Below are 22,998 nucleotides of genomic sequence, written 5' to 3' on the forward strand. Positions count from 1 at the left end.
ACAGCCGGCACAGGCACGATGGGCTGAACGGCCTCTTGTTGTGCTGTATCATTCTGTGATTCTATTTCTCAGCTTTTATGTCCCACCATCTCGTGTCTCCTCTTTTTACGTCTCTTTCTCTCTTTATCAGTCTTTCAAGGCTTCATACATTAAAGTTTAGACTACAGAAGTGGGCCGAATACTGCAGCTGGGGCCGAACCTGTGATTTATAAACCTTTAGCAATAACGTCCTTGCTTTAGAATGGAAATACGGGGCAAAATAATCCAGTATGTTCTCCCAGTGGAGTTTCTGTCCCTTCTGGAGAAGGTACTGAACCGACTGCTTTAACACAAGAAACTCCCTTTGTTGCGGTTACACTAAGAACCCTGGGAGTCATTTTCATCGTCACGCTCGGGCGGTAACCCTGTTGCAGGATCCATCACCTGTAATAAAAACATAAGAACATAAGAAATACGAGCAGTTGTAGGTCAAAAGGGCCCTCGAGCCTGCTGCACCATTTAATACCAAGGGTCCGCAGGTTTTCTCAAGGCCACAAAGAGGTTCACATCAACTTTCAGCTTTCAGTCCTCTTCCACCCCTTTATTTTTACACCAGACCTCGCTTCTGTTGTGATCTCTTCCCGATGTTATTCTTAAACCAGATCCCATTTCTTCTCTTGTAACACCACACTCCCCTCCTCTATTAGACAGGAGCATAGGAACACGAGGAGGATGGTCTGCCTCTCGATCCTGTACCTATAGCCAATTACATAAGAACGTAAGAAAACGTAGCAGGACTAGGGCATGTAGCCCCTCAAGCCTGCTCCACCATTTAATATAATCAGAGCTGCTCCGATCAGGGACTCAGCTCCACTTCCCTCCCCGCTTTCCATAACCCCTTTATTACCTTATCAGTTAAGAAACTGTCTATCCCGGTCTGAAATTTATACAGTGACCCAGCTTCCACAGCTCTCTGAGATAGCGAATTTCACAGATTTACAACCGTCTGAGATAAAAAATTCCTCCTCTTCTCAGTTTTAAATGGGCGGCCCCTTATTATAAAAGTATAGAAACATAGAAACATAGACAATAGGTGCAGGAGTAGGCATTTCGGCCCTTTGAGCCTGCACTACCATTCAATAAGATCATGGCTGATCATTCTCCTCAGTATCCCGTTCCTGCTTTCTCTCCATACCCCTTGATCCCTTTAGCCGTAAGGGACATATCTAACTTTCCCTTGAATATATCCAATGAACTGGCATCAACAACTCTCTATGGTCGAGAATTCCACATGTTAACAACTCTCTGAGTGAAGAAGCTTCTCCTCATCTCTGTCCGAAATGGCTTACCCCTTATCCGTGAACTTTGTCCCCTGGTTCTGGACTTCGCCAACATCGGGAACATTCTTCCTGCATTCAACCTGTGCATTCCCGTCAGAATTTTACATGTTTCTATGAGATCTCCTCTCATCCTTCTGAACTCCAGTGAATACAGGCTCAGTCGATCCAGTCTCTCCTCATATGTCAGTCCTGTCAACCCGGGAATCAGTCTGGTGAAGCTTCGCTGCACTCCCTCAATAGCCAAATGTCCTTCCTCAGATTAGGAGAACAAAACTGAACACAATATTCCAGGTGAGGCCTCACCAAGGCCCTGTACAACTGCGGTAAGACCTCCCTGCTCCTATTCACAAATCCCCTCGCTATGAAGGCCAACGTACCATTTGCCTTCTTGACCACCTGCTGCACCTACATGCAATCTTTCAATGACAGACGTACCATGACACCCAGGTCTCGTTGCAACTCCCCTTTTCCTAATCCCCCGCCATTCAGATGATATTCTGCCTTCGTGTTTTTGACACCAAAGTGGATAACGTCACATTTATCCACATTATACTGCATCTGCCATGCACTTGCCCACTTACCTAACCTGTCCAAGTCACCCTGTCGTCTTTTAGCAACCTCCTCACAGTTCAAACCGCCACCCACCTTAGTGTCATCTGCAAACTTGGAGATATTACACTCAATTCCTTCATCTAATTCATTGATGTATATTGTAAATTGTTGGGGTCCCACCACTGAGCCCTGTAGCACCCCACTAGTCACTGCCTGCTATTCTGAAAAAGACCATTTATTCCGACTCTCTGCTTCCTGTCTGCCAACCAGTTCTCTATCCACGTAAGTACATTACCCCCAATACCATGTGCTTTAATTTTGCGCCCCAATCTCTTGTGTAGGACCTTGTCAAAAGCCTTTTGAAATTCCAAATGTACCACATACACTGCTTCTTCCTTGTCTACTCTATTATTACATCCTCAAAAAATTCTAGAAAATTTGTCAAGCATGATTTCCCTTTCCTAAATCCATGCTGACTTGTACCGATCCTGACACTGCTTTCCAAATGCGCTGCTATTTCATCTTTAATGATTCATTCCAACATTTTCTCCACTACTGATGGCATGCTAACCGGTCCATAATTACCCATTTTCTCTCCCCTACTTTGTTAAAAAGTGTCATTACATTAGCTACCCTCCAGTCCATAGGAATTGATCCAAAGTCGATAGACTGTTGGAAAATGATCACCAATGTACCCACTATTTCGAGGGCCACTTCCTTAAGTACTCCAGGATGCAGACTATCAGGCCCCGGGAACTTATCGGCCTTCAACACCATCAATTTCCCAACACAATTTCCCACCTAATAACCTTCTCACTAGACCCTCGTTCCCCCAGTATTTCATGAAGGTTATTTGTGTCTTCCTTCTTGAAGACAGAACCAAAGCATTTGTTCAACTGGTCTGCCATTTCTTTGTTCCCCATTATAAATTCACCTGAATCTGACTGCAAGGGATCTACGTTTGTCTTAACTAATTTCTTTCTCTTCACCTATCGATATAAGCTTTTGCAGTCAGTTTTAAGTTCTGACTGAAAACCGCTAGTTCCAATTCTAGTCTCCCCTATCAGTGGAAACATCCTCTCTGCATCTACTATGTCAAGCCCCCCATAATATTATACGTTTCGATAAGATCACCTCTCATTCTTCTGAACTCCAATGAGTAGAGGCCCAAACTACTTAGCCTTTCCTGATAATCAACCCCTCATCTCCGGAATCAACCTTGTGAACCTCCTCTGAACTGCCTCCAAAGCAAGTTCATCCGGTCGTAAATATGGAAACCAAATCTGCACACAGTATTCTAGGTGTGGCCTCACCAATACCCTGTACAACTGCAGCAAGCCTTCCCTGCTTTTATAGTCCATTCACTTTGCGACAAAGACCAAGATTCGATTGCCTTCATGATCACTTGCTCTACCTGCATACTAATCTTCTGCGTTTATTGCACAAGTGCCCCCAGGTCCCGCTATACTGTGGCACTTTGCAATTTTTCTTCATTTAAATAATAACTTGATCTTTGATTTTTTTTCCGTCAAACTAGAACTAAAGGGCAAGATCTTAGAATAAGAGGCAGCCCATTTAAAACTGAGATGAAGAGGAATTTCTTCCCGCAGATAGCTGTAAATCTGTGGAATTCGCTGCCTCAGAGAGCTGTGGAAGCCGGGACATTGAATAAATTTAAGACAGAAATACACAGTTTCTTAAACAATAAGGGAATAAGGGGTTATGGGGTGTGGACAGGGAAGTGGACCTCAATCCATGATCGGATCAGCCATCATCTTATTGAATGGCGGAGCAGGCCCGATGTGTCGTAAGAACATAAGAAATAGAAGCAGGAGCAGTCTATTTGGCCCCTCGTGCCCGCTCCGCCATTTAATAAGATCATGGCTGATCTGTTGCTAGCTCAGCTCCACCTCCCTGCCCGCTCCCCATAACCCTTCACACCCTTGTCATTCAAAAATCTATCGAAGTCCACCTTAAATATATTAAGTCGTAGCAGGATATTTAGAAAATCATAATTGCAATCAAGCAGCATAAGCTTGGTTTTATGAAAGGGAAATCGTGTTTGATAAATTTATTAGAATTATTTGAGATATAACGAGCAGGGTGGATGAAGGGGAACTGGTAGATGGAGTGTATTTGGATTTCCAAAAGGCATTCAATAAGGTGCCACATAAATGTTACTACGCAAGATAAGAGGTCATGGTTTTGGGGGTAACTAACAGAAAACAGGGTTGGGATAAAATGGTCATTTTCAGGTTGGCAACTGTAACTAGTGAGGTCACACAGGGATCAATGCTGGGGCCGCAAATATTTACAATCTATATTAATGACTTGGATTAAATGACAATGTAATGTTGCCAAATTTGCTGATTATACAAAGATGGGTGGGAATGCAAGTTTTGAAGAGAACACAAAGAGTCTGCAAAGGGATATAGACAAGCTGAGTGAGTGGACAAAAAAAATGGCAGCTGGCGTATAATGTGGGAAAATGTGAGGATATCAACTTTGGTAGGAAGAATAGAAAAGGGAAATATTGTTTAAATGGAGAGAGTCTACAGAATGCTGCGCGACAGAGGGACTTTGGTGTCCTTGTACATGAAACACAAACAGTTAGCATGCAGGTACAGCAAGTAATCAGGAAGGCAAATGGTATGTTGAGCTTTGTTGCAAGGGGGATGGAGTATAAAAGTAGGGAAGTCCTGTTCCAACTGCACAGGGTGTTGGTGAGACCACACCTGGAGTACTGCGTACAGTTGTCGTCTCCTTATTTAAGAAAGTACATACTTGCATTGGAGGCAGTTCAGAGAAGGTTCATGAGGTTAATTCCTGAAATGAAAGTGTTGCCTTATGAGGAAATTTTGAGCAGGTTGGGCCTGTACTCATTGGTGTTTAGAAGAATATGAGGTGATCTTATTGGTGGATATACGATTCTGAGGGGTCTTGGCAGGGCAGATGCTGAGAGGATATTTCCCCTCGTTGGGGAATCAGGAACTAGGGGGCACAGTTTCAGAATAAGGGGTCACCCATTTATCACGGAGATGAGGAGGAATTTCTTCTATCAGAGGGTCGCGGATCTGAGAAATTCTCTACCTCAGAAAGCTGTAGAAGCTGGGTCATTGAATACATTCAAGGCTGAGACAGACGGATTCTTGAACTACAGAGGAGTCAAGGGTTAGGGGTACAGGCAGGAAAGTAGAGTTGAGGCCAATATCAGATCAGCCATAAGCTGACTGAATGGCGGCGCAGGCTTGAGGGGCCGAATGGATAACTCCTGCTCCTAGTTCTTATGTTCTTATATAGCAAACACCTTGTGTGTGTTTTTTATGTTCCTCTCAACAAACTGAGAGCTGTTGAACTGAGTGGACATTAGGAACCTGCGGCTGCCTATCCGGCGGTGCTGTGAGGTCACTGTTCCAGGCTCTGCCTGACACAGTCAGTGGGTCATGTGAAAGCTGAATGGAAAATACTGCAGGAAAAACAATCCTTAACATTAAAAACTGTGAGCAATTGGCACAGGGCAACACAAGTGTGAACTAGTAACATTTAACACACAGAGTGCCACTAAGTAATGCAAAGTGCAGTGAATTGCTCACCTTCAGTCCTGTCCCTCAATCCCGGTCCATCTCTGGGAGATTGTTACAAGATTCACTCCATCCTCTCAACACAAATATTACCGTCACAATACCAGATCATTATAACATTGCCCACTGCTGCTGATAGCTGTTAACAAGAATAAATGTTTTCCTAAGAAAAAAAAATAATTGCATTCTCTCACACACGCAAATATATATCTTGACGATTATCAGTATCTATCTATCATCTGTCTCTATATCTTACAGAGACAGGGTCTAGTGTAATATAAACAGAGACAACTTCTAGTGCAGTAATAACTGAGACAGGATCTAGTGTAATATAAACAGAGACACGTTCTAGTGCAGTAATAACAGAGACAGGGTCTAGTGTATTATAAACAGAGACAGGGTCTAGAGTAATATAAAGAGACAGTGTCTTGAATAATATAAAGAGACATGGCCTAGTGTAATATAAACAAAGACAGGGCCTTGTGTAATATAAGCAGAGATACGGTATAGTGTAGTAATAACTGAGACAGGTACTGCTGTATAATAAATATAATTTTGCTGTAATCACTGAGGTACTGCCTAATGTAATCATTTTTATTTATTCGTCATGGCTTCTGGATTTCACTGGTAAGGCTAGCATTTATTGCCCATCCCTACTTGCCCTTGAGAAGGTGGTGCTGAGCCGCCTTCTTGAACCGCTGCAGTGCGTGTGGTGAAAGTACTCAGTGCTGACTTTGTTCTAGCGGTTTGATACAACTGAGTGGCTTGCTGGGTCATTCCAGAGGGCATTTAAGAGACCCTTACTGTGAGTCACATATAGGCCAGATCGGGTAAGGATGGCAGATTTCATTCCCTAAAGGACAATCCGGTAGTTTCATGGTCAGCATTACTCATATTAGCTTATGATTCCAATTTTATATTCATTTAACTGAATTTAAATTCGCCCAGCTGTTGTGGCTGGATTTGAAATCACGTCTCTAGATTATTCTTCTAGATCTGTGGATTTGTCCAGTATCATAACTACTATGCTACCGCACACTGTATAAACAGAGTCATGTTATAGTGCAGTAATAACTGAGACAGGTTTTCTTGTAAGATAAACAGAGAGAGAGTGTTTAGCGTAATGTAAACAGAGACAGGGTCTCGTGTAATGTAAACGTCTATGATTCTATCACCACCTCTCATCATTTTAATCACCTCAATAAATGTAACTAAGACACAGCCTTGCATATTATAAATAGATGCATGGTCTCGTGCAGTAATAACTAGGACAAAGTCGAGTGCAATATGAACAGGGGCAGGTTATACTGTAAAATATTTCACACATGGTCTAGGGCAGTAATAACTGAGACAGGGCCCAGTGTAATTTTAACAGAGACAGAGTCTAGTGTAATATAAACAGAGACAAGATGTTGTGTAATATAAACAGTGATAGAGTCTAGTATAATATAAACAGAGACAGGGTCTAGTGTAATATAAACAGTGTCAGGGCCGAGTGTGAAATAAACCGAGACAGGGTCTAGTGTAATATAAACAGTGTCAGGGCCTAGTGTAAAATAAACAGAGACAGGGTCTAGTGTATTATAAAGAGAGACAGGGTCTAGTAGAATATAAACAGAGTCAAGGTCTAGTGTATTAAACCAGAGACTGGGTCTAGTGGAATATAAACTGAGACAGGGTCTCATGTGATGTAAACGTCTATGATTCTATCGCCACCTTTCAGCATTTTAATCACCTCTATTAAATCAACCTTTAACCTTCCCTGCTCAATCCCAATTTCTCTAGTCTCTGCATAACTGAAATACCTCATTCCTGGTAGAATTTTAGTCGAGAATGACTTGCTTCCACTCTAAAAGTGAGTTCTCGGGTGACTGGAAAGTCCGATGCGGGACCTACAGTCTCTGTCGCAGGTGGTCAGACAGTGGTTGAAGGAAAGGGTGGGTAAGGAGTCTGGTTTGCCGCATGCTCTTTCTGCTGTCCACGCTTGGTTTCTACATGCTCTCGGCGATGAGACTCGAGGTACTCAGCGCCCTCCCGAATGCTCTTCCTCCACTTAGGGTGGTCTTTGGCCAGAGAGTTCTAGGTGCTGGTGGGGATGTTACACTTTGTCAAGGGGGCCTTTTGGGTGTCCTTGAAATGTTTCCTCTGCTCGCTTGCCGTGCTGAAGCTCCATGTAGGAACCGCTGTGTTATGCCCCACAACCCTCCAAGGAGCTCCGCGCTCCTCCTATATTTGACTCTTGAGCATCCGTGATTTGAATCACCCCACCATCGCCGTGCCTTCAGCTGCCAAGGCCCTAAGCTCTGGAATTCCCTCCCTAACACTCTTCATCTGTCTTCCCTTCTTTAAGACGCTCCGTAAAACCTATCTCTTTGACCAAGCTTTTGATCACCTGTCCCAATATCTCATTCTGTGGCTCGGTGCCACAATTTGTTTGATAACGCTCCTGTGAAGCAATTTTAGGGCATGAAGTTGCCCCAATTCTGAAGGGATGGGACAGGTTAGATGCGGGTAGAATGTTCCCGATGTTGGGGAAGTCCAGAACCAGGGGACAAAGTCTTAGGATAAGGGGTAAGCCATTTAGGACTGAGCTGAGGAAAAATTTCTTCACTCAGAGAGTTGTTAACCTGTGGAATTCCCTGCCGCAGAGAGTTGTTGATGCCAGTTCATTGGATATATTCAAGAGGGGGTTAGATATGACCCTTACAGCTAAGGGACTCAAGAGGTATGGAGAGAAAGCAGGAAAGGAGTACTGAGGTGAACGATCAGCCATGATCTTATTGAATGGTGGTGCAGGCTCGAAGGGCCGAAAGGCCTACTCCTGCACCTATTTTCTATGTTTCTGTTTTTAATCTGTTCTGCACCGTCTTCAAGGCCATGACATATTTCCCAAAGTCTGGACTGAAATTAATTCAATCTCTATTGTTCCATTAGATCAATTATAAGGATTCTTGCTCTCTTAAAATTGGACTGAGCAGTAATCTGAGTATTAGGAATTATTAATTGATAAAGACGATATAACTTGTTCTGACAATGCAGATGGTGACTTGTCTGCTCAGCAACAGCAGCCTCTGCACGTTTCCTGTTTCAATAAGCTCACTCTCGCCACCTGCTAATCATGTACAACTACTGCAGGCGCCATAGTTTTTTAAATATGTTTATTCATTTCCACATACAACAACTTGCATTTTCCAAGTGACGTTAGCCCAGAGGAGTTTCTCAGAGCAAACCACAAGAGGGCCAAGAGATGAGGGGGAGTTAAGGTAGAAAGGACACAATTCGTGTTATCAATTCTGAGGAGGTTTTCATGGGAAGGTGTGAAGTTATATAAGAACATAAGATTTAGGAGCAGGAGTCGGCCATACGGCCCCTCGAGCCTGCTCCGCCATTCAATAAGATCATGGTTTATCATTGACCTCAACTCCACTTTGCTGCATTATCCCCATATCCCTTGATTCTCCTACAGTCCAAAAATCTATCTATCTCAGCCTTGAATATACTCAACGACTCAGCATCCACAGTCCTTTGGATTGAGAATTTCAAAGACTCACAACCCTCTGAGTGAAGAAATTCATCCTCTTCTCTGTCTTAAATGGACGACCCCTTATCCTGAAACAATGCCCTCTCGTTCTAGACTCTCCAGCCAGGGGAAACAACCTCTCCGCATCTACCCTGTCATTACTCTTCAGAATATTGCACCTTTCAATGAGAGCATCTCTCATTCTTCTACACTGCAGAGAGCATAGGCTCATTCTATACAATCTCTCATCATAAAACATATCTCTCATCCCAGGATTCAATCTAGTGAACCTCCGTTGCACGACCAGTAAGGCAAGTATATATTTCCTTAGGTAATGAGACACAAACGGCCCAATGCTCCACGACTCTGGAGTGCAGGTCCAAAGATCCATGAAGGTAGCAGGACAGGTAGATAAGGTGGTTAAAAAAGAACACGTGCCTTTATTAGTCGTGGCATAGAATATAAGAGAAGAGAGGTTATGCATTAAATCCATAAAACACTAGTAAGGCCACTAGTAAGGCATTCAGTTCTGGTCACCACATTATAGGAAAGATGTGATTGCACTAGAGAGGGTATAGAGGAGATGAACGAGGATGTCGCCTGGACTGGAGAATGTTATCTATGGGGAAAGATTGGATAGGCTGGAGTTGTTTTCTTTGGAACACAGCAGGCTGAGGGGAGATTTAATTGACATGTTCAAGATTATATAGGGCCGAGATAGAGTGGATAGGAAGGAGCTATTTCGCTCAGCAGAGTCGTCAATAACCAGGGAGAATGGATGTAAAGTAATTAGTAGAAGGCTTATAAGGGATCGGGGAGAAATACTTTTCATCCAGAAGGTGGTAGGAGTCTGGAACTCACTGCCTGAAAGGGAGGTACAGGCAGAAACCCTCATCTCATTGAAAAATACCTGGATATGCACGTGAGGTGCCGTAACCTAAAGGGCTATGGACCAAGAGCTGGAAAGTGCGATTAGGCCGGATGGCTGTTTCTCGGGAGGCAGAGACACGATGGGTGCAATTGCCGTCCTCTGTGTTGTAAACATCTATGATTCTGTCACAACCTTTCATCATTTTAATCACCTCTATTATATCATTCTTCAACCTTCTCTGATCAATCCCATTTTCCCTAGTCTCTGCATAACTGAAATACCTCATTCATGTCAGAATTCTAGTTATTCTCTTCTGCACCATCTTAAGGCCTTGAAATACTTTCCAAAGTCTGGATTGAAATTAATTCAATCTCTATTGTTCCACCAGATTCATTCTAAGTATGCATGTTCTCTTAAAATTGGACTGAGCAATAATCTCAGTATTAGTAATTATTGATTGATAACAATTATATAACTTGTTCTAACAATGCAGATTGTGACTTATCTGCTCAGCAACAGCAGCCTCTGCATGAATAAAGATTCAATAAGCTCTTTTTCGCCCTCTGCTGGTGATAAACATCTACTGCAGGGGCCAGAGATTTTAAACATGATTATTAATTCTACACACAACAACTTACATTTTCCCAGTGACGTTCATCCAGAGGTGTTTCTCAGAGCAAGCCACAAGAGGGTTAAGAGATCAGGGGGAAAGGACACAATTCGTGTTATCAATTCTGAGGGGGTTTTCTTGGGAGGGTGTGAAATTGTATGGAACATAAGATTTAGGAGCAGGATTAGGCCATACTGCCCCACGAGCCTGCTCCATCATTCAATAAGATCATGGCTGATCATCAACCTCAACTCCACCTTGCTGCATTATCCCCATATCCCTTGATTCTCCAACAGTCCAAAAATATATCTATCTCAGCCTTGAATATACTCAACGACTCAGCATCCACAGTCCTTTGGATTGAGAATTTCAAAGCTTCACAACGCTCTGAGTGATGGAATTCATCCTCTTCTCTGACTTAATTGGCCCGCCCCTTATCCTGAAACTATACCCTCTCGATGTAGACTCTCCAGCCAGGGGAAACAACCTCTCAGCATCTAACCTGTCAATCCCCTTCGGAATCCTGTATCTTTCAATGAGAGCACCACTCATTCTTTTAAACTGCAGAGAGCTTAGGCCCATTCTGTACAATCTCTCATCATAAGACAGCTCTCTCTCATCCTAGGATTCAATCTAGTGACCCTCAGTTGCACCACCACCAAGGCAAGTATATCCTTCCTTAGATAAGGAGACCCAAACTGCCCCAGTTTTCGAGGACCTTGGAGTACAGGTTCACAGATCCCTGAAAGTAGCAGGCTAGATAGATATGGTGTTTTAAAAAGGAATACAGAATACGTGCCTTTAGTGGTCATGGCATAGAATATAAGAGCAGCGTGATTAGGGATTAACAATATAAAACACTAGTTCGGCCACAGTGTGCAGTTCTGGTCACCACATTACAGGAAAGATGTGATTGCACTATAGAGGGTACAGAGGAGATTGAAGAGGATGTTGCCAGGACTGGAGAATATTTGCCATGAGGAAAGATTGGACAGGCTGGAGTTGTTTCGTTTGAAACAGAAGAGGCTGAGGGGAGATTTAATTGACGTGTACAAGATTATTGTGGAAGGAAAATTATTGGAAAAAAGTCCTAAAAGACAGGATGAATCTACACTTGGAAGGCAAGGATTAGTTAGGAACAGTCAGCACGGATTTCTTAAGGGAAGATCGACCCTTTTGGTTACCTCCTCAAAAAATGCAATGAAGTATAAAGAGTATGGCAATTCAGGGCAAAGTGGCAAGTTGTATGCAAAATTGGCTTGGAGGTAGGAAGCAAAGGGTAATGATTGATGGATTTCATTTGACTGGAAAGATGTTTCCAGTGGGTTTCCGCTGGGCTCAGTACTCGGTCCCTTGGTTTTTGTGGTATATATCTGTTTTATATGTGGACTTGTATTTACTCTGTACAGCCACCAAAGAGCTCATTTCACGGAGTCCCAAGGGATCCCATAATCCCTTGGAAACACAGGTATTTAAGAAGGCTTCACAGGTTGGAGGGGCACTGTGCAATAAAAGACTAAGGTCACACTTCATTTTGAGCTCACAGTGTTCAGTCTGACTCTTTCTCCATACACTAAACTGGCGACGAGATACAGTTAGTGCTGCTACAAGTATGATGAACAAAGTCACGTTGTTTTCGAAACGGAACGTACAGGACAGGTCACACATACCTGCAGCTACATGTCGGCAGATGTCTCAGAGCCTAACATCAAGGGTGATGAATGCAAGGCCATTAACACCTTGTGGCACTGCGGGGGTGATCATCGTTTCCATTCATGCCGATTCAAAGGATAAGTTTGCAAGGGCTGTGGAATAATGGGACACCTCCGACGAGTGTGCAGGTGAGCTGCTCAGCCTGTTAAACCTGCAAACCACCAGGTTACAGAGGAGGATCATGACGAAGCAGAGCTTCAGATAGAGGAGGCAGAGGTACATGAGGTGCACAAATTCACCACGAATTGTCCCCTGATAACGCTGAATGTTGAACTAAATGGACTCCCGGTGTCAAGGAAGCTGGACGCGGGTGCAAGCCAGTGCATTATGGGCAAAAAGACTTTTGAAAGGTTGTGGTGCAACAAGGCCTCAAGGCTAGTCTTAACTCTAATTCGCAGGAAACTAAGAACATACACAAAAGAACTGATTCCTGTAATCGGCAGTGCTACCGTAAAGGTTTCTAACGATTGAGCGGTGCACAAGCTACCACTCTGGCGATGGTACCACGCTGCTCGGCAGGAGCTGGCTTGGAAAGATATGCTGGAACTCGGACGACATCCGAGCGCTATCACCCGCTGACGACACTTCCTGTGCCCAGGTCTTAAACAAATATCCTTCGTTGTTCGAACCGGGCTTCGGGAAATTCCAAGGAGCAAAAATGCAGATCCACCTAATTCTGGGGGCGCGACCCATCCATCACAAGTCGAGAGAAGTACCGTACATAATGAGAGAAAGGGGAGAGATCGAACTAGACCGGCCACAAAGAGAGGGCATCATTTCATCGATCGAGTTCAGTGCGTGGGCCAGTCCTATTGTCCCAGTCCTCAAGGGGGATGGCACCGTCAGAATCTATGGTGATTACAAAGTAACTATCAATCGTTTCGCCCTGCAGGACCAATACCACTACCAAAAGCCGACGACCTCTTTGCAATGCTGGCGGCAGGAAAGATGTTCACGAAGCTGGATCTGACTTCAGCCTACATGATGCAGGTACTGGAGGAATCATCGAAGGCCCTCACCTGCATCAACACGCACAAAGGTCTTTTTGTTTATAACAGATGTCCATTTGGAATTTAATCAGCGGCGACAATATTCCAGAGAAACATGGAAAGTTTACTGAAGTCGGTCCCGCAAACCATGGTCTTCCAGGACGAAATCTTGGTCACAGGTTGGATCACAGTCGAGCACCTGCAGAACCTGGAGGAGGTTCTTCGTCGACTCAACCGTGTGGGGCTCAGGTTAAAACGCTCGAAGTGACTGCAATCGAGAATGCACCGAGCCCACAGAACGTGACCGAACTGCGGTCGTTCTTGGGACTCTTGAACTACTTTGATAACTTCCTACCAGGTCTCACCACACTGCTAAAACTCCTACAGTTCTTCCTACGAAAAGGGGGCGAATGGGTTTGGGGAAAAAGCCAAGAAAATGCTTTCGTAAAAGCGAGAAAATTATTGTGCTCAAACAAATTGTTTGTGTTGTTTGATCCATGTAAGCATTTGGTACTAGCATGTGATGCGTCGTCATATGGCATCGGGTGTGTATTGCAACAAGCTAATGATTTCGGGAAACTGCAAATGGTTGCTTATGCATCCAGAAGTCTGTCTAAGGCCGAGAGAGGCTACAGCATGATTAAAAAGGAAGCGTTAGCGTGTGTCAATGGTAAAAAAAAAGCATCAACACATGTCTGGGCTAAAATTCGAATTGGAAACTGCCCATAAGCCACTTATATCCCTGGTTTCCGAGAGTAATGGGATAAATACCAACGCATCGGCCCGCATCCAGAGATGGGCGCTCACGTTGTCCGCATACAATTACGCCATGAAAACTGCGCCGATGATCTCAGTAGGTGCCGTTGCCCATCACGGGGGTGGAAATGATGCAGCCTGCAGATCCAGCCATGGTAATGGAAGCATTTGAGAGTGAGCAATCACCCGTCACTGCCCAGCAGATCAAAACCTGGACAAGCCAGGAACCCGTATTATCTCTAGTCAAAAGCTGTGTGCTTCACGGGAGCTGGTCCAGTGTCCCAGTGGAAATGCAGGAAGAGATAAACCCATTCCAGCAGCGCGAAGATGAAATGTCTATACAGGCAGACTGCCTTCTGTGGGGCAATCGAGTAGTGGTCCCGAAGAAGGACAGAGACACCTTCATCAATGACCTTCACAGTACCCACCCAGGCATCATAATGATGAAAGCGATAGCCAGATCTCACGTGTGGTGGCCCGGTATCGATGCGGATTTAGAATCCTGAGTTCACAGATGTAGTACATGCTCGCAGTTAAGCAATGTACCCAGGGATGCGCCGCTAAGTTTATGGTCTTGGCCCTCCAAACCGTGGTCTAGGGTACACGTCGACTACGCAGGCCTGTTCTTGGTTAAAATGTTCCCTGTGGTTGTAGATGTGTACTCCAAGTGGATTGAATGTGAGATAATGTCGGCTAGCATGTCCGCTGCCACAACTGAAAGCCTGCAGGACATGTTTGCCACTCACGGCTTACCCAATGTTCTGGTGAGCGACAGCGGGCCATGTTTTACCAGTGCTGAGTAACGGGATCAAACATGTCACATCTGCCACGTTTAAACCAGCGTCCAATGGTCAGGCAGAGAGAGCAGTGCAAACCATCAAGCAAGGCTTGAAGAGGGTAACTGAAGGCTCACTGCAGACTCGCCTATCCCGAGTCCTGCTTAGCGACTGCACGCGACCCCACTCACTCACTGGGATCCCACCTGCTGAACTCCTCATGAAAAGAGCACTTAAGACAAGGCTCTCGTTTGTTCACCCTGATCTACATGAAGAAGTAGAGAGCAGGCGGCTTCAACAATGTGCAAACCATGATAGTGGAAATGTGTCACGCGAGATTGAAGTCAATGATCCTGTATTGGTATTACATTATGGACAAGGTCCCAAGTGGCTTTCCGTAACTGTCGTGGCCAAAGAGGGGAGCAGTGTTTTTCGGGTCAAACTTTCAAATGGACTCATTCACCGGAAACACTTGGACCAAACCAAACTCACATTCATGGACTCCCCTGAGCAACCCACCTTGGACCCTACATTTGTAGACCCCTAACATATACGCCAGTGACAAATGACACCACGGTTGACCACGAAGCAGAACCCATCATCCACACTAGCCCTGCAGAGCCCAACACACTAGGCAGCCCAGCAAGGCCAGCTGCACAGAGCCCAGCGAGGGCCCAACAAATGATTCAACAGCAACAACACCAGCTTTCACATCGAGATGATCAACCAGGGCAAAAAGGGACCCAGATCGACTCACATTGTAAATAGTTACCCGATTGACTTTGGGCGGGAGTGTTGTTATATTTGTGGACTTGTATCTATACTGTACAACCACCAGAGGGCTCATTCCCCGGAGTCCCAAGGGATCCCATAATTCCTTGGGAACGCAGGTATTTAAGAAGGCTTCACAGGTTGGAGAAGCATTCTGGAGACCTGCAATAAAAGATTAAGTTCACACTTTACTTTTGAGCTAACAGTGTTCAGTCAGACTCTTTCTCCATACACTACACCATCAACGATTAAATTTGAATATAGGGAGTATGATTAAGAATTTTGCAGACGACACGAAAATTGGCTGTGTGGTTGATAATGAACAGGAAAGTCATGTGCTGCAGGAGGATATCAATCTACTGGTCAGGTGGGCAGAGCAGTAGCAAATGGAATTTATTTCAGAGAAGTGTGAAGTGATGCATTTTGGGAGAGCTAATAAGGAAAGGGTATACACATTAAGCGGTAGGCCACTTAATAGTGTAGATGAACAAAGGGACCATGGAGTGCTTGTCACAGACCCCTGAAAGTAGCAGGCCAAGTGGATAAGGTGGTCAATAATGCATATGGAATGCTTGCCTTTATTGGCCAAGGCATAGAATATAAGAGCAGGAAGGTTATGCTTAAAGTGTATACTACTTTGGTTAGGCCACAGCTGGAGTACTATGTGCAGTTCTGATAGCTATGTTATAGGAAGGACGTGATTTCTGATTTCACTGGAGAGGGTGCAGGTGAGATTTACTAGTTTGCTGCCTGGAATGGAGAATCTTAATTATGAGGACAGATTGGATAGGCTGGATTTGTTCTCATTGAAACAGAGAATGTTGAGTGGAGACCTCATTGAAGTGTACAAAATATTGAGGGGCCTGGACATAGTGGATAGTAAGGGCCTATTTCCATTGATGGAGCAATCTATTACGAGGAGGCATACTTTTTAGATGGTTGGTGGAATGTTCAGAGGGAATTTGAAAGGGGGGTTTCTTTACATAAAGGGTTCTGGGGATCGGGAACTCTATGCCTGGAAGAGTGGTGAATGCAGATAACCTCTCCACTTTTAAGAGATGATTGGATGGGAACTTAAAGGTTACAGACCGAGAGCTGATAGCTGGGAGTAGACTGGACGACCTTTTGTTGGACGGAGCAGATATAATCGTAAGTACTGTGGGGAACAGAATTCGGCCAGGGTGATCTCTCCGAATAATTTCGATCACTTGGATGGGTCAGAGAGTAATTTTCCCAGATTTTTTCTCCCTAAATTGGCCTAGGATTTTTTCTGTTTTTTGCCTCTGGTTTTGAGATCACATGGCTCCTGTTGAGGTGGAGTGTAGAATGTTTTAGTATAAGAGGTGTCACAGTTGTGTGGGACGGACGGGTTGGGCTGGGTGCTCTTTGCCTTTCGATCATTCTTCATAGGTTTATATGTAAATTTTAGGATTGCTGACCAAGGCCTGTGCAGCTCTTTGTCAATCGGCGTGGACACGATGGACCGAAATGGCCTCCATCAGCGCTGTAAATTTCTACGTTTCTATGTTTCTAGTATAAGGGGCCGAGATAGAGTTGCAAGGAAGGAACTATTTCCCTGAGCAGAGTGGTCAATAACCTGGGAAAATAGATGTAAAGTAATTGCTGGAACGATTCGAGCGGATGGAGGAGGTCTGGAACTCACTGCCAAAAAGGGAGGTACAGGCAGAAATCCTCATATCATTGAAAAAGTACCTGCATATGCACTTGAGGTGCCATAACATACAAAGCTATGGACCAATGGAAAGTGTGATTCGGCCGCATCGTTGTATTTCGGCCGCCACGGACATGATGGGCACAAAGACCTCCCTCTGTGTCGTAAACCTCAATGATTCTGTCACAACTTTTCTTCGTTTTAATCATTTTTATTAAATCATCCTTTAACCTTCTCTGCTCAATTCCAGTTTTCCTCGTCTCTGCATGACTGAAATATCACATTCCTGGCAGAATTCTAGTAAATCTTTTCTGCACCATCTTCACGGCCTTGATATACATCCCAAAGTCTGGTTTGAAATTAATTCAATCTCTATTGTTCTATCAGATTAATGATAAGGACGAATGATCTTTTAAAATTAGACTGAGCAGAATTCTGTGTATTTGTAATTATTGATTGATAACAATTATATAACTTGTTCTGACCATGCAGACTGTGACGCATCTGCTCAGCAACAGCAGCCTCTGCATGATTCCTGTTTCAATAAACTCACTGTCGCCACCTGCTGATCATAAACATCAACTGAACATAAGAACAAAAGAACAGAAGAAATTGGAACAGGAGTAGGCCAACGAGCCCCTCGAGCCTGCTCTGCCATTCAACAAGATCATGGCTGATCTGGCCGTGGACTCAGCTCCACTTACTCGCCCGCTCCCCGTAATCCTTATTCCCTTATTGGTTAAAAATCTATCTATCTGAGATTTGAATACATTCAATGAGATAGCCTCAACTGCTTCCTTGGGCAGAGAATTCCACAGATTCACAACCCACTGCGAGAAGAAATTACTTCTCAGCTCGGTTTTAAATTGGCTCCCCCGTATTATGAGGCTGTGCCCCCTAGTTCTAATCTCCCTGACCAGTGGAAACAACCACTCTGCCTCTATCTTGTCTCTCCCTTTCATTATTTTAAATGTTTCAAAACGATCAGCCCTCATCCTTCTGAACTCCAACGAGTAAAGACCCAGTCTACTCAATCTATCATCATAAGGTAACCCTCTCATCTCCAGAATCAGCCTAGTGAATCGTCTCTGTACCCCCTCCAAAGCTAGTATATCCTTCCTTAAGTAAGGTGACCAAAACTACACGCAGTGCTCCAGGTCTCACTAATACTCTGTACAGTTGCAGCAGGACCTCGCTGCTTTTGTACTCCATCCCGCTCGCAATGAAGGCCAACATTCCATTCGCCTTCCTGATTACCTGCTGCACCTGCAAACTAACTTTTTGGGATTCATGCACAAGGACCCCCAGATCCCTTTGCATCGCAGCATGTTGTAATTTCTCCCCGTTCAAATAATATTCCCTTTTACTGTTTTTTTCCCAAGGTGGATGATCTCACATTTTCCGACGTTATATTCCATCTGCCAAACATTAGCCCATTCGCTTAACCTATCTAAATCTCTTTGCAGCCTCTCATGTGTCCTCTACACAACCCACTTTCCAACTAATCTTTGTGTCTTCTGCACATTTTGTTACACTACACTCTGTCCCCTCTTCCAGGTCATCTATGTATATTGTAAACAGTTGTGGTCCCAGCACCGATCCCTGTGGCACACCACTAACCATCGACTTCCAACTCGAAAAGGACACAATTATCTCGAAAAGGACACAATTATCCCGACTCGCTGCTTTCTGTTCACCAGCCAATTCTCGATCCATGCTAATACATTTCCTCTGACTCCACGTGCCTTTATCTTCTGCAGTAACCTTTTGTGTGCCAACTTATCGAATGCCTTTTGGAAATCTAAATACACCGCATGCATCGGTACACCTCTATCCACCATGCTCGTTATATCCTCAAAGAATTCCAGTAAATTAGTTCAACATGATTTCTCCTTCATGAATCCAGGTTGCGTCTGCTTGATTGCACTATTCCTATACTGCAGGCGCCAGAGTTTTTTAAACATGATTATATAATTCCACACACAACAACTTACATTTTCCCAGTGACGGTCACCCAGAGGAGTTTCTCAGAGCAAACCACAAGAGGGCCAAGAGATCAGGGGGAGTTAAGCGACAAAGGACACAATTAGCGTTTTCAATTCTGAGGAGGTTTTATTGGGAAGGTGTGAAGTTATATAAGAACATAAGAATTAGGAATAGGAGTAGGCCAGACGGTACCTCGAGCCTGCTCCGCCATTCAATAAGATCATGGTTGATCATCTACCTCAACTCCACTTTGCTGCAATATCCCCATATCCCTTGATTATCCTACAGTCCAAACATCTATCTGTCTCAGCCTTGAATACACTCAACAACTCAACATCCACAGGCCTTTGGATTGAGAATTTCAAAGATTCACAATGCTCTGAATGTTGGAATTCATCCTCTTCTCTGTCTTAAATGGCCCGCCACTTATCCTGAAACTATGCCCTCTAGATGTAGACTCTCCAGCCAGGGGAAAGAACCTCTCAGCATCCAACATGTCAACCCCCCTCAGAATCATTTAGCTTTCAATGAGATCTGAATTGCTCATTCTGTGTTTCCAGATTTGGATATTGAGCAACGCGGGCAATAAAACACAAGCAAAATAGTGTGGGCGGGCGGGAGCGGGTGATTAATAAACTGCGGGTAGGCCGCACCGCACGATTTATAAAGTTGGAGAACAGCCTCAAGGCCTGAAAGTGAACCAGCGGCCCGGTCTATGTTCCATCCGACGGCGCACGTGAGGATTTTTATTGGTGACAGGCCCGTTACGGACAGCCATCTTGGTGAAGGAAAGAGCGAATGGTTCCCCTCGCAGTGCGGCCATCTTGGTACTGGAATGAAGAGTGGGCAGGGATTTCGTGTCCCAGTGACCATGAGATAAAACCATTGACTCATTGATTTTATTCTCACTCTGCACACAGCGGGTGAAGAACTGAACCCATCCAGAGCAGAGGGAAGGAGAAAACTGGGAGTGCAGGAAAGAAACGTCGGAGATGGTGCGATGGGTTTGGAATTCAGCACAGGGAGGAAGGAGAGTGTGTGGGATGGGGATTTACAGGTTTGGGGGAACAAGAGAGGAAAGAATGTTCCATAGAAAAGAGAATTGTCTGTTCTGAATTCAGTGTCTGAAAGGTTTCACTGATGCACATCTCCAATGAGAAAGTGCTGATTAATCCTTGCTGACAATGCTTACTGACTTGTACATTACACACAGCGGCCCCTCCATTATCCACCAGAAAGAAGGGGAATCGGAATTGGTGGGGAATCAATGTCCCAAATGTTGCCCCTCCATCTGGTGCAGCAATCTCCTCGGCAGGGGAATAGTAACATAGAAACATAGAAAATAGGTGCAGGAGTAGGCCATTCGGCCCTTCGAGCCTGCACCACCATTCAGTGAGTTCATGGCTGAACATGTAACTTCAGTACCCCATTCCTGTTTTCTTGCTTTACACCTTTATCCCCAAAGTAGTAAGGACTACATCTAACACATTTTTGAGTATATTTAGTGAATTGGCCACAACAACTTACTGTGGTAGAGAATTCCACAGGTTCACCACGCTCTGGGTGAAGACATTTCTTCTCATCTCGGTCCTAAATGGCTTACCCCTTATCCTTAGACTGTGAACCCTGGTTCTGGACTTCCCCAACATTTTTGAACATTCTTCCTTCATCCAACCTGTTTAAACCCATCAAAATTTTAAACATTTCGATGAGTTCCCCTCTCATTCTTCTGAACTCCAGTGAATACAAGCCCAGTTGATCCAGTCTTTCTTGATATGTCAGTCCCGCCATCCCGGGAATCAGTCTGGTGAACCTTCGCTGCACTCCCTCAATAGCAAGAATGTCCTTCCTCACGTTTGGAGACCAAAACTGTACACAATACTCCAGGTGTGGCCTCACCAATATAGTAACACATACTACAACTATAGTAAAACATTCCTGCCCCTGTACTCAAATCCCCTCGCTATGAAGGCCAACATGCCATTGGCTTTCTCGACCGCCTGCTGTACCTGCATGCCAACCTTCAATGACTGATGTACCATGACACCCAGGTCTCGTTGCACCTCCCCTATTCCTAATCTGTCACCATTCCGATAATAGTCTGTCTCTCTGTTTTTACCACCAAAGTGGATAATCTCACATTTATGCACATTATACTTCATCTGCCATGCATTTGCCCACTCACCTAACCTATCCAAGTCAATCTGCAGCCTCATAGCATCCTCCTCACAGCTCACATTGCCACCCAACTTAGTATCATTCGCAAATTTGGAGATACCACATTTAGTCCCCTCGTCTAAATCATTAATGTACAATGTAAACAGATGGGGCCCCAGCACAGAACCTTGCGGTATCCCACAAGTCACTGACTGCCATTCTGAAAAGTACCCATTTACTCCTACTCTTTGCTTCCTGTCTGCCAACCAGTTCTCAATCCACGTCAGCACACTACCCCCAATCCCATGTGCTTTAACTTTGCTCTTGTGTGGGACCTCGTCGAAAGCCATCTGAAAGTCCAAATACACCACATCAACTCGTTCTCCCTTGTCCACTCTACTGGAAACATCCTCAAAAAATTCCAGAAGATTTGTCAAGCAGGATTTCCCTTTCACAAATCCATGCTGACCTGGACCTATCATGTCACCTCTTTCCAAATGCGCTGCTATGAAATCCTTAATAATTGAGTCCATCATTTTACACACTACCGATGTCAGGCTGACTAGTCTACAATTCCCTGTTTTCTCTCTTTCTCCTTTCTTAAAAAGTGTGGTTACATTGGCTACCCTCCATTCCATAGGAACTGATCCAGAGTCTATGGAATGTTGGAAAATGACTGTCAATGCATCCGCTATTTCCAAGGCCACCTCCTTAAATACTCTGGGATGCAGTCCATCAGGTCCTGGGGATTTATCTGCCTTCAATCCCATCAATTTCCCCAACACAATTTCCCGACTAATAAAGATTTCCCTCAGTTCCTCCTTCTTACCAGACCCTCCTCCTTCTTACCAGACCCTTTAACCCCTTTTATATCCGGAAGGTTGTTTGTGTTCTCCTTCGTGAATACCGAACCAAAGTACTTGTTCAATTGATCTGCCATTTATTTGTTCCCCGTTATGACTTCCCCTGATTCTGACTGCAGGGTAACTACGCTGGTCTTTACTAACCTTTTTTCTCTTTAGATATCTAAAGACGTTTTTGCAGTCCGCCTTAATGTTCCTTGCAAGCTTCCTCTCGTACTCTATTTTACCTGCCCTAATCAAACCCTTTGTCCTCCTCTGCTGAGTTCTAAATTTCTCCCAGTCCCGGGTTCGCTGCTATTTCTGGCCAATTTGTGTGCCACTTGTTTGGTTTTAATACTATCCCTGATTTCCCTTGATAGCCACGGTTGAGCCACCTTCCCTTTTTTAATCTTACGCCAGACAGGGATGTACATTTGTTGCGGTCTCTAAATGTCTGCCATTGCCCATCCAAAGTCAACCCCTTAAGTATCATTCGCCAATCTATCCTAGCCAATTCACGCCCAATACCTTCAAAGTTACCCTTCTTTAAGTTCTGGACAATGGTCTCTGAATTAATTGTTTCATTCTCCATCCTAATGTAGAATTACACCATATTAAGGTCACTCTTTCTCAAAGAGCGTCGCACAACGAGATTGCTAATTAATCGTCTCTCATTACACAACACCCAGTCTAAGATGGCCTCCCCCCTAGTTGGTTCCTCGACATTCCGGCCTAGAAAACCAACCCTTATGCACTCCAGGAAATCCTCCTCCACCGTATTGCTTCCAGTTTGGTTAGCACAATCTATATGCATATTAAAGTTACCCATGATAACTGCTGCACCTTTATTGCATGCACCCCTAATTTCCTGTTTGAATCCATC

The 22,998-nt window shown here is 44.4% G+C and overlaps 1 pseudogene; it reads right to left on the bottom strand.

Moving 5' to 3' along the window:
• Positions 1–357: 357 nt before the first annotated feature.
• Positions 358–22,998, bottom strand: part of LOC139235414 (oocyte zinc finger protein XlCOF6.1-like) — a 54,382-nt pseudogene continuing 31,741 nt past the window's right edge.

This window comes from Pristiophorus japonicus, chromosome 23, assembly GCF_044704955.1.
Source record: "Pristiophorus japonicus isolate sPriJap1 chromosome 23, sPriJap1.hap1, whole genome shotgun sequence".
In the NCBI taxonomy this organism is placed as follows: domain Eukaryota; kingdom Metazoa; phylum Chordata; class Chondrichthyes; family Pristiophoridae; genus Pristiophorus; species Pristiophorus japonicus.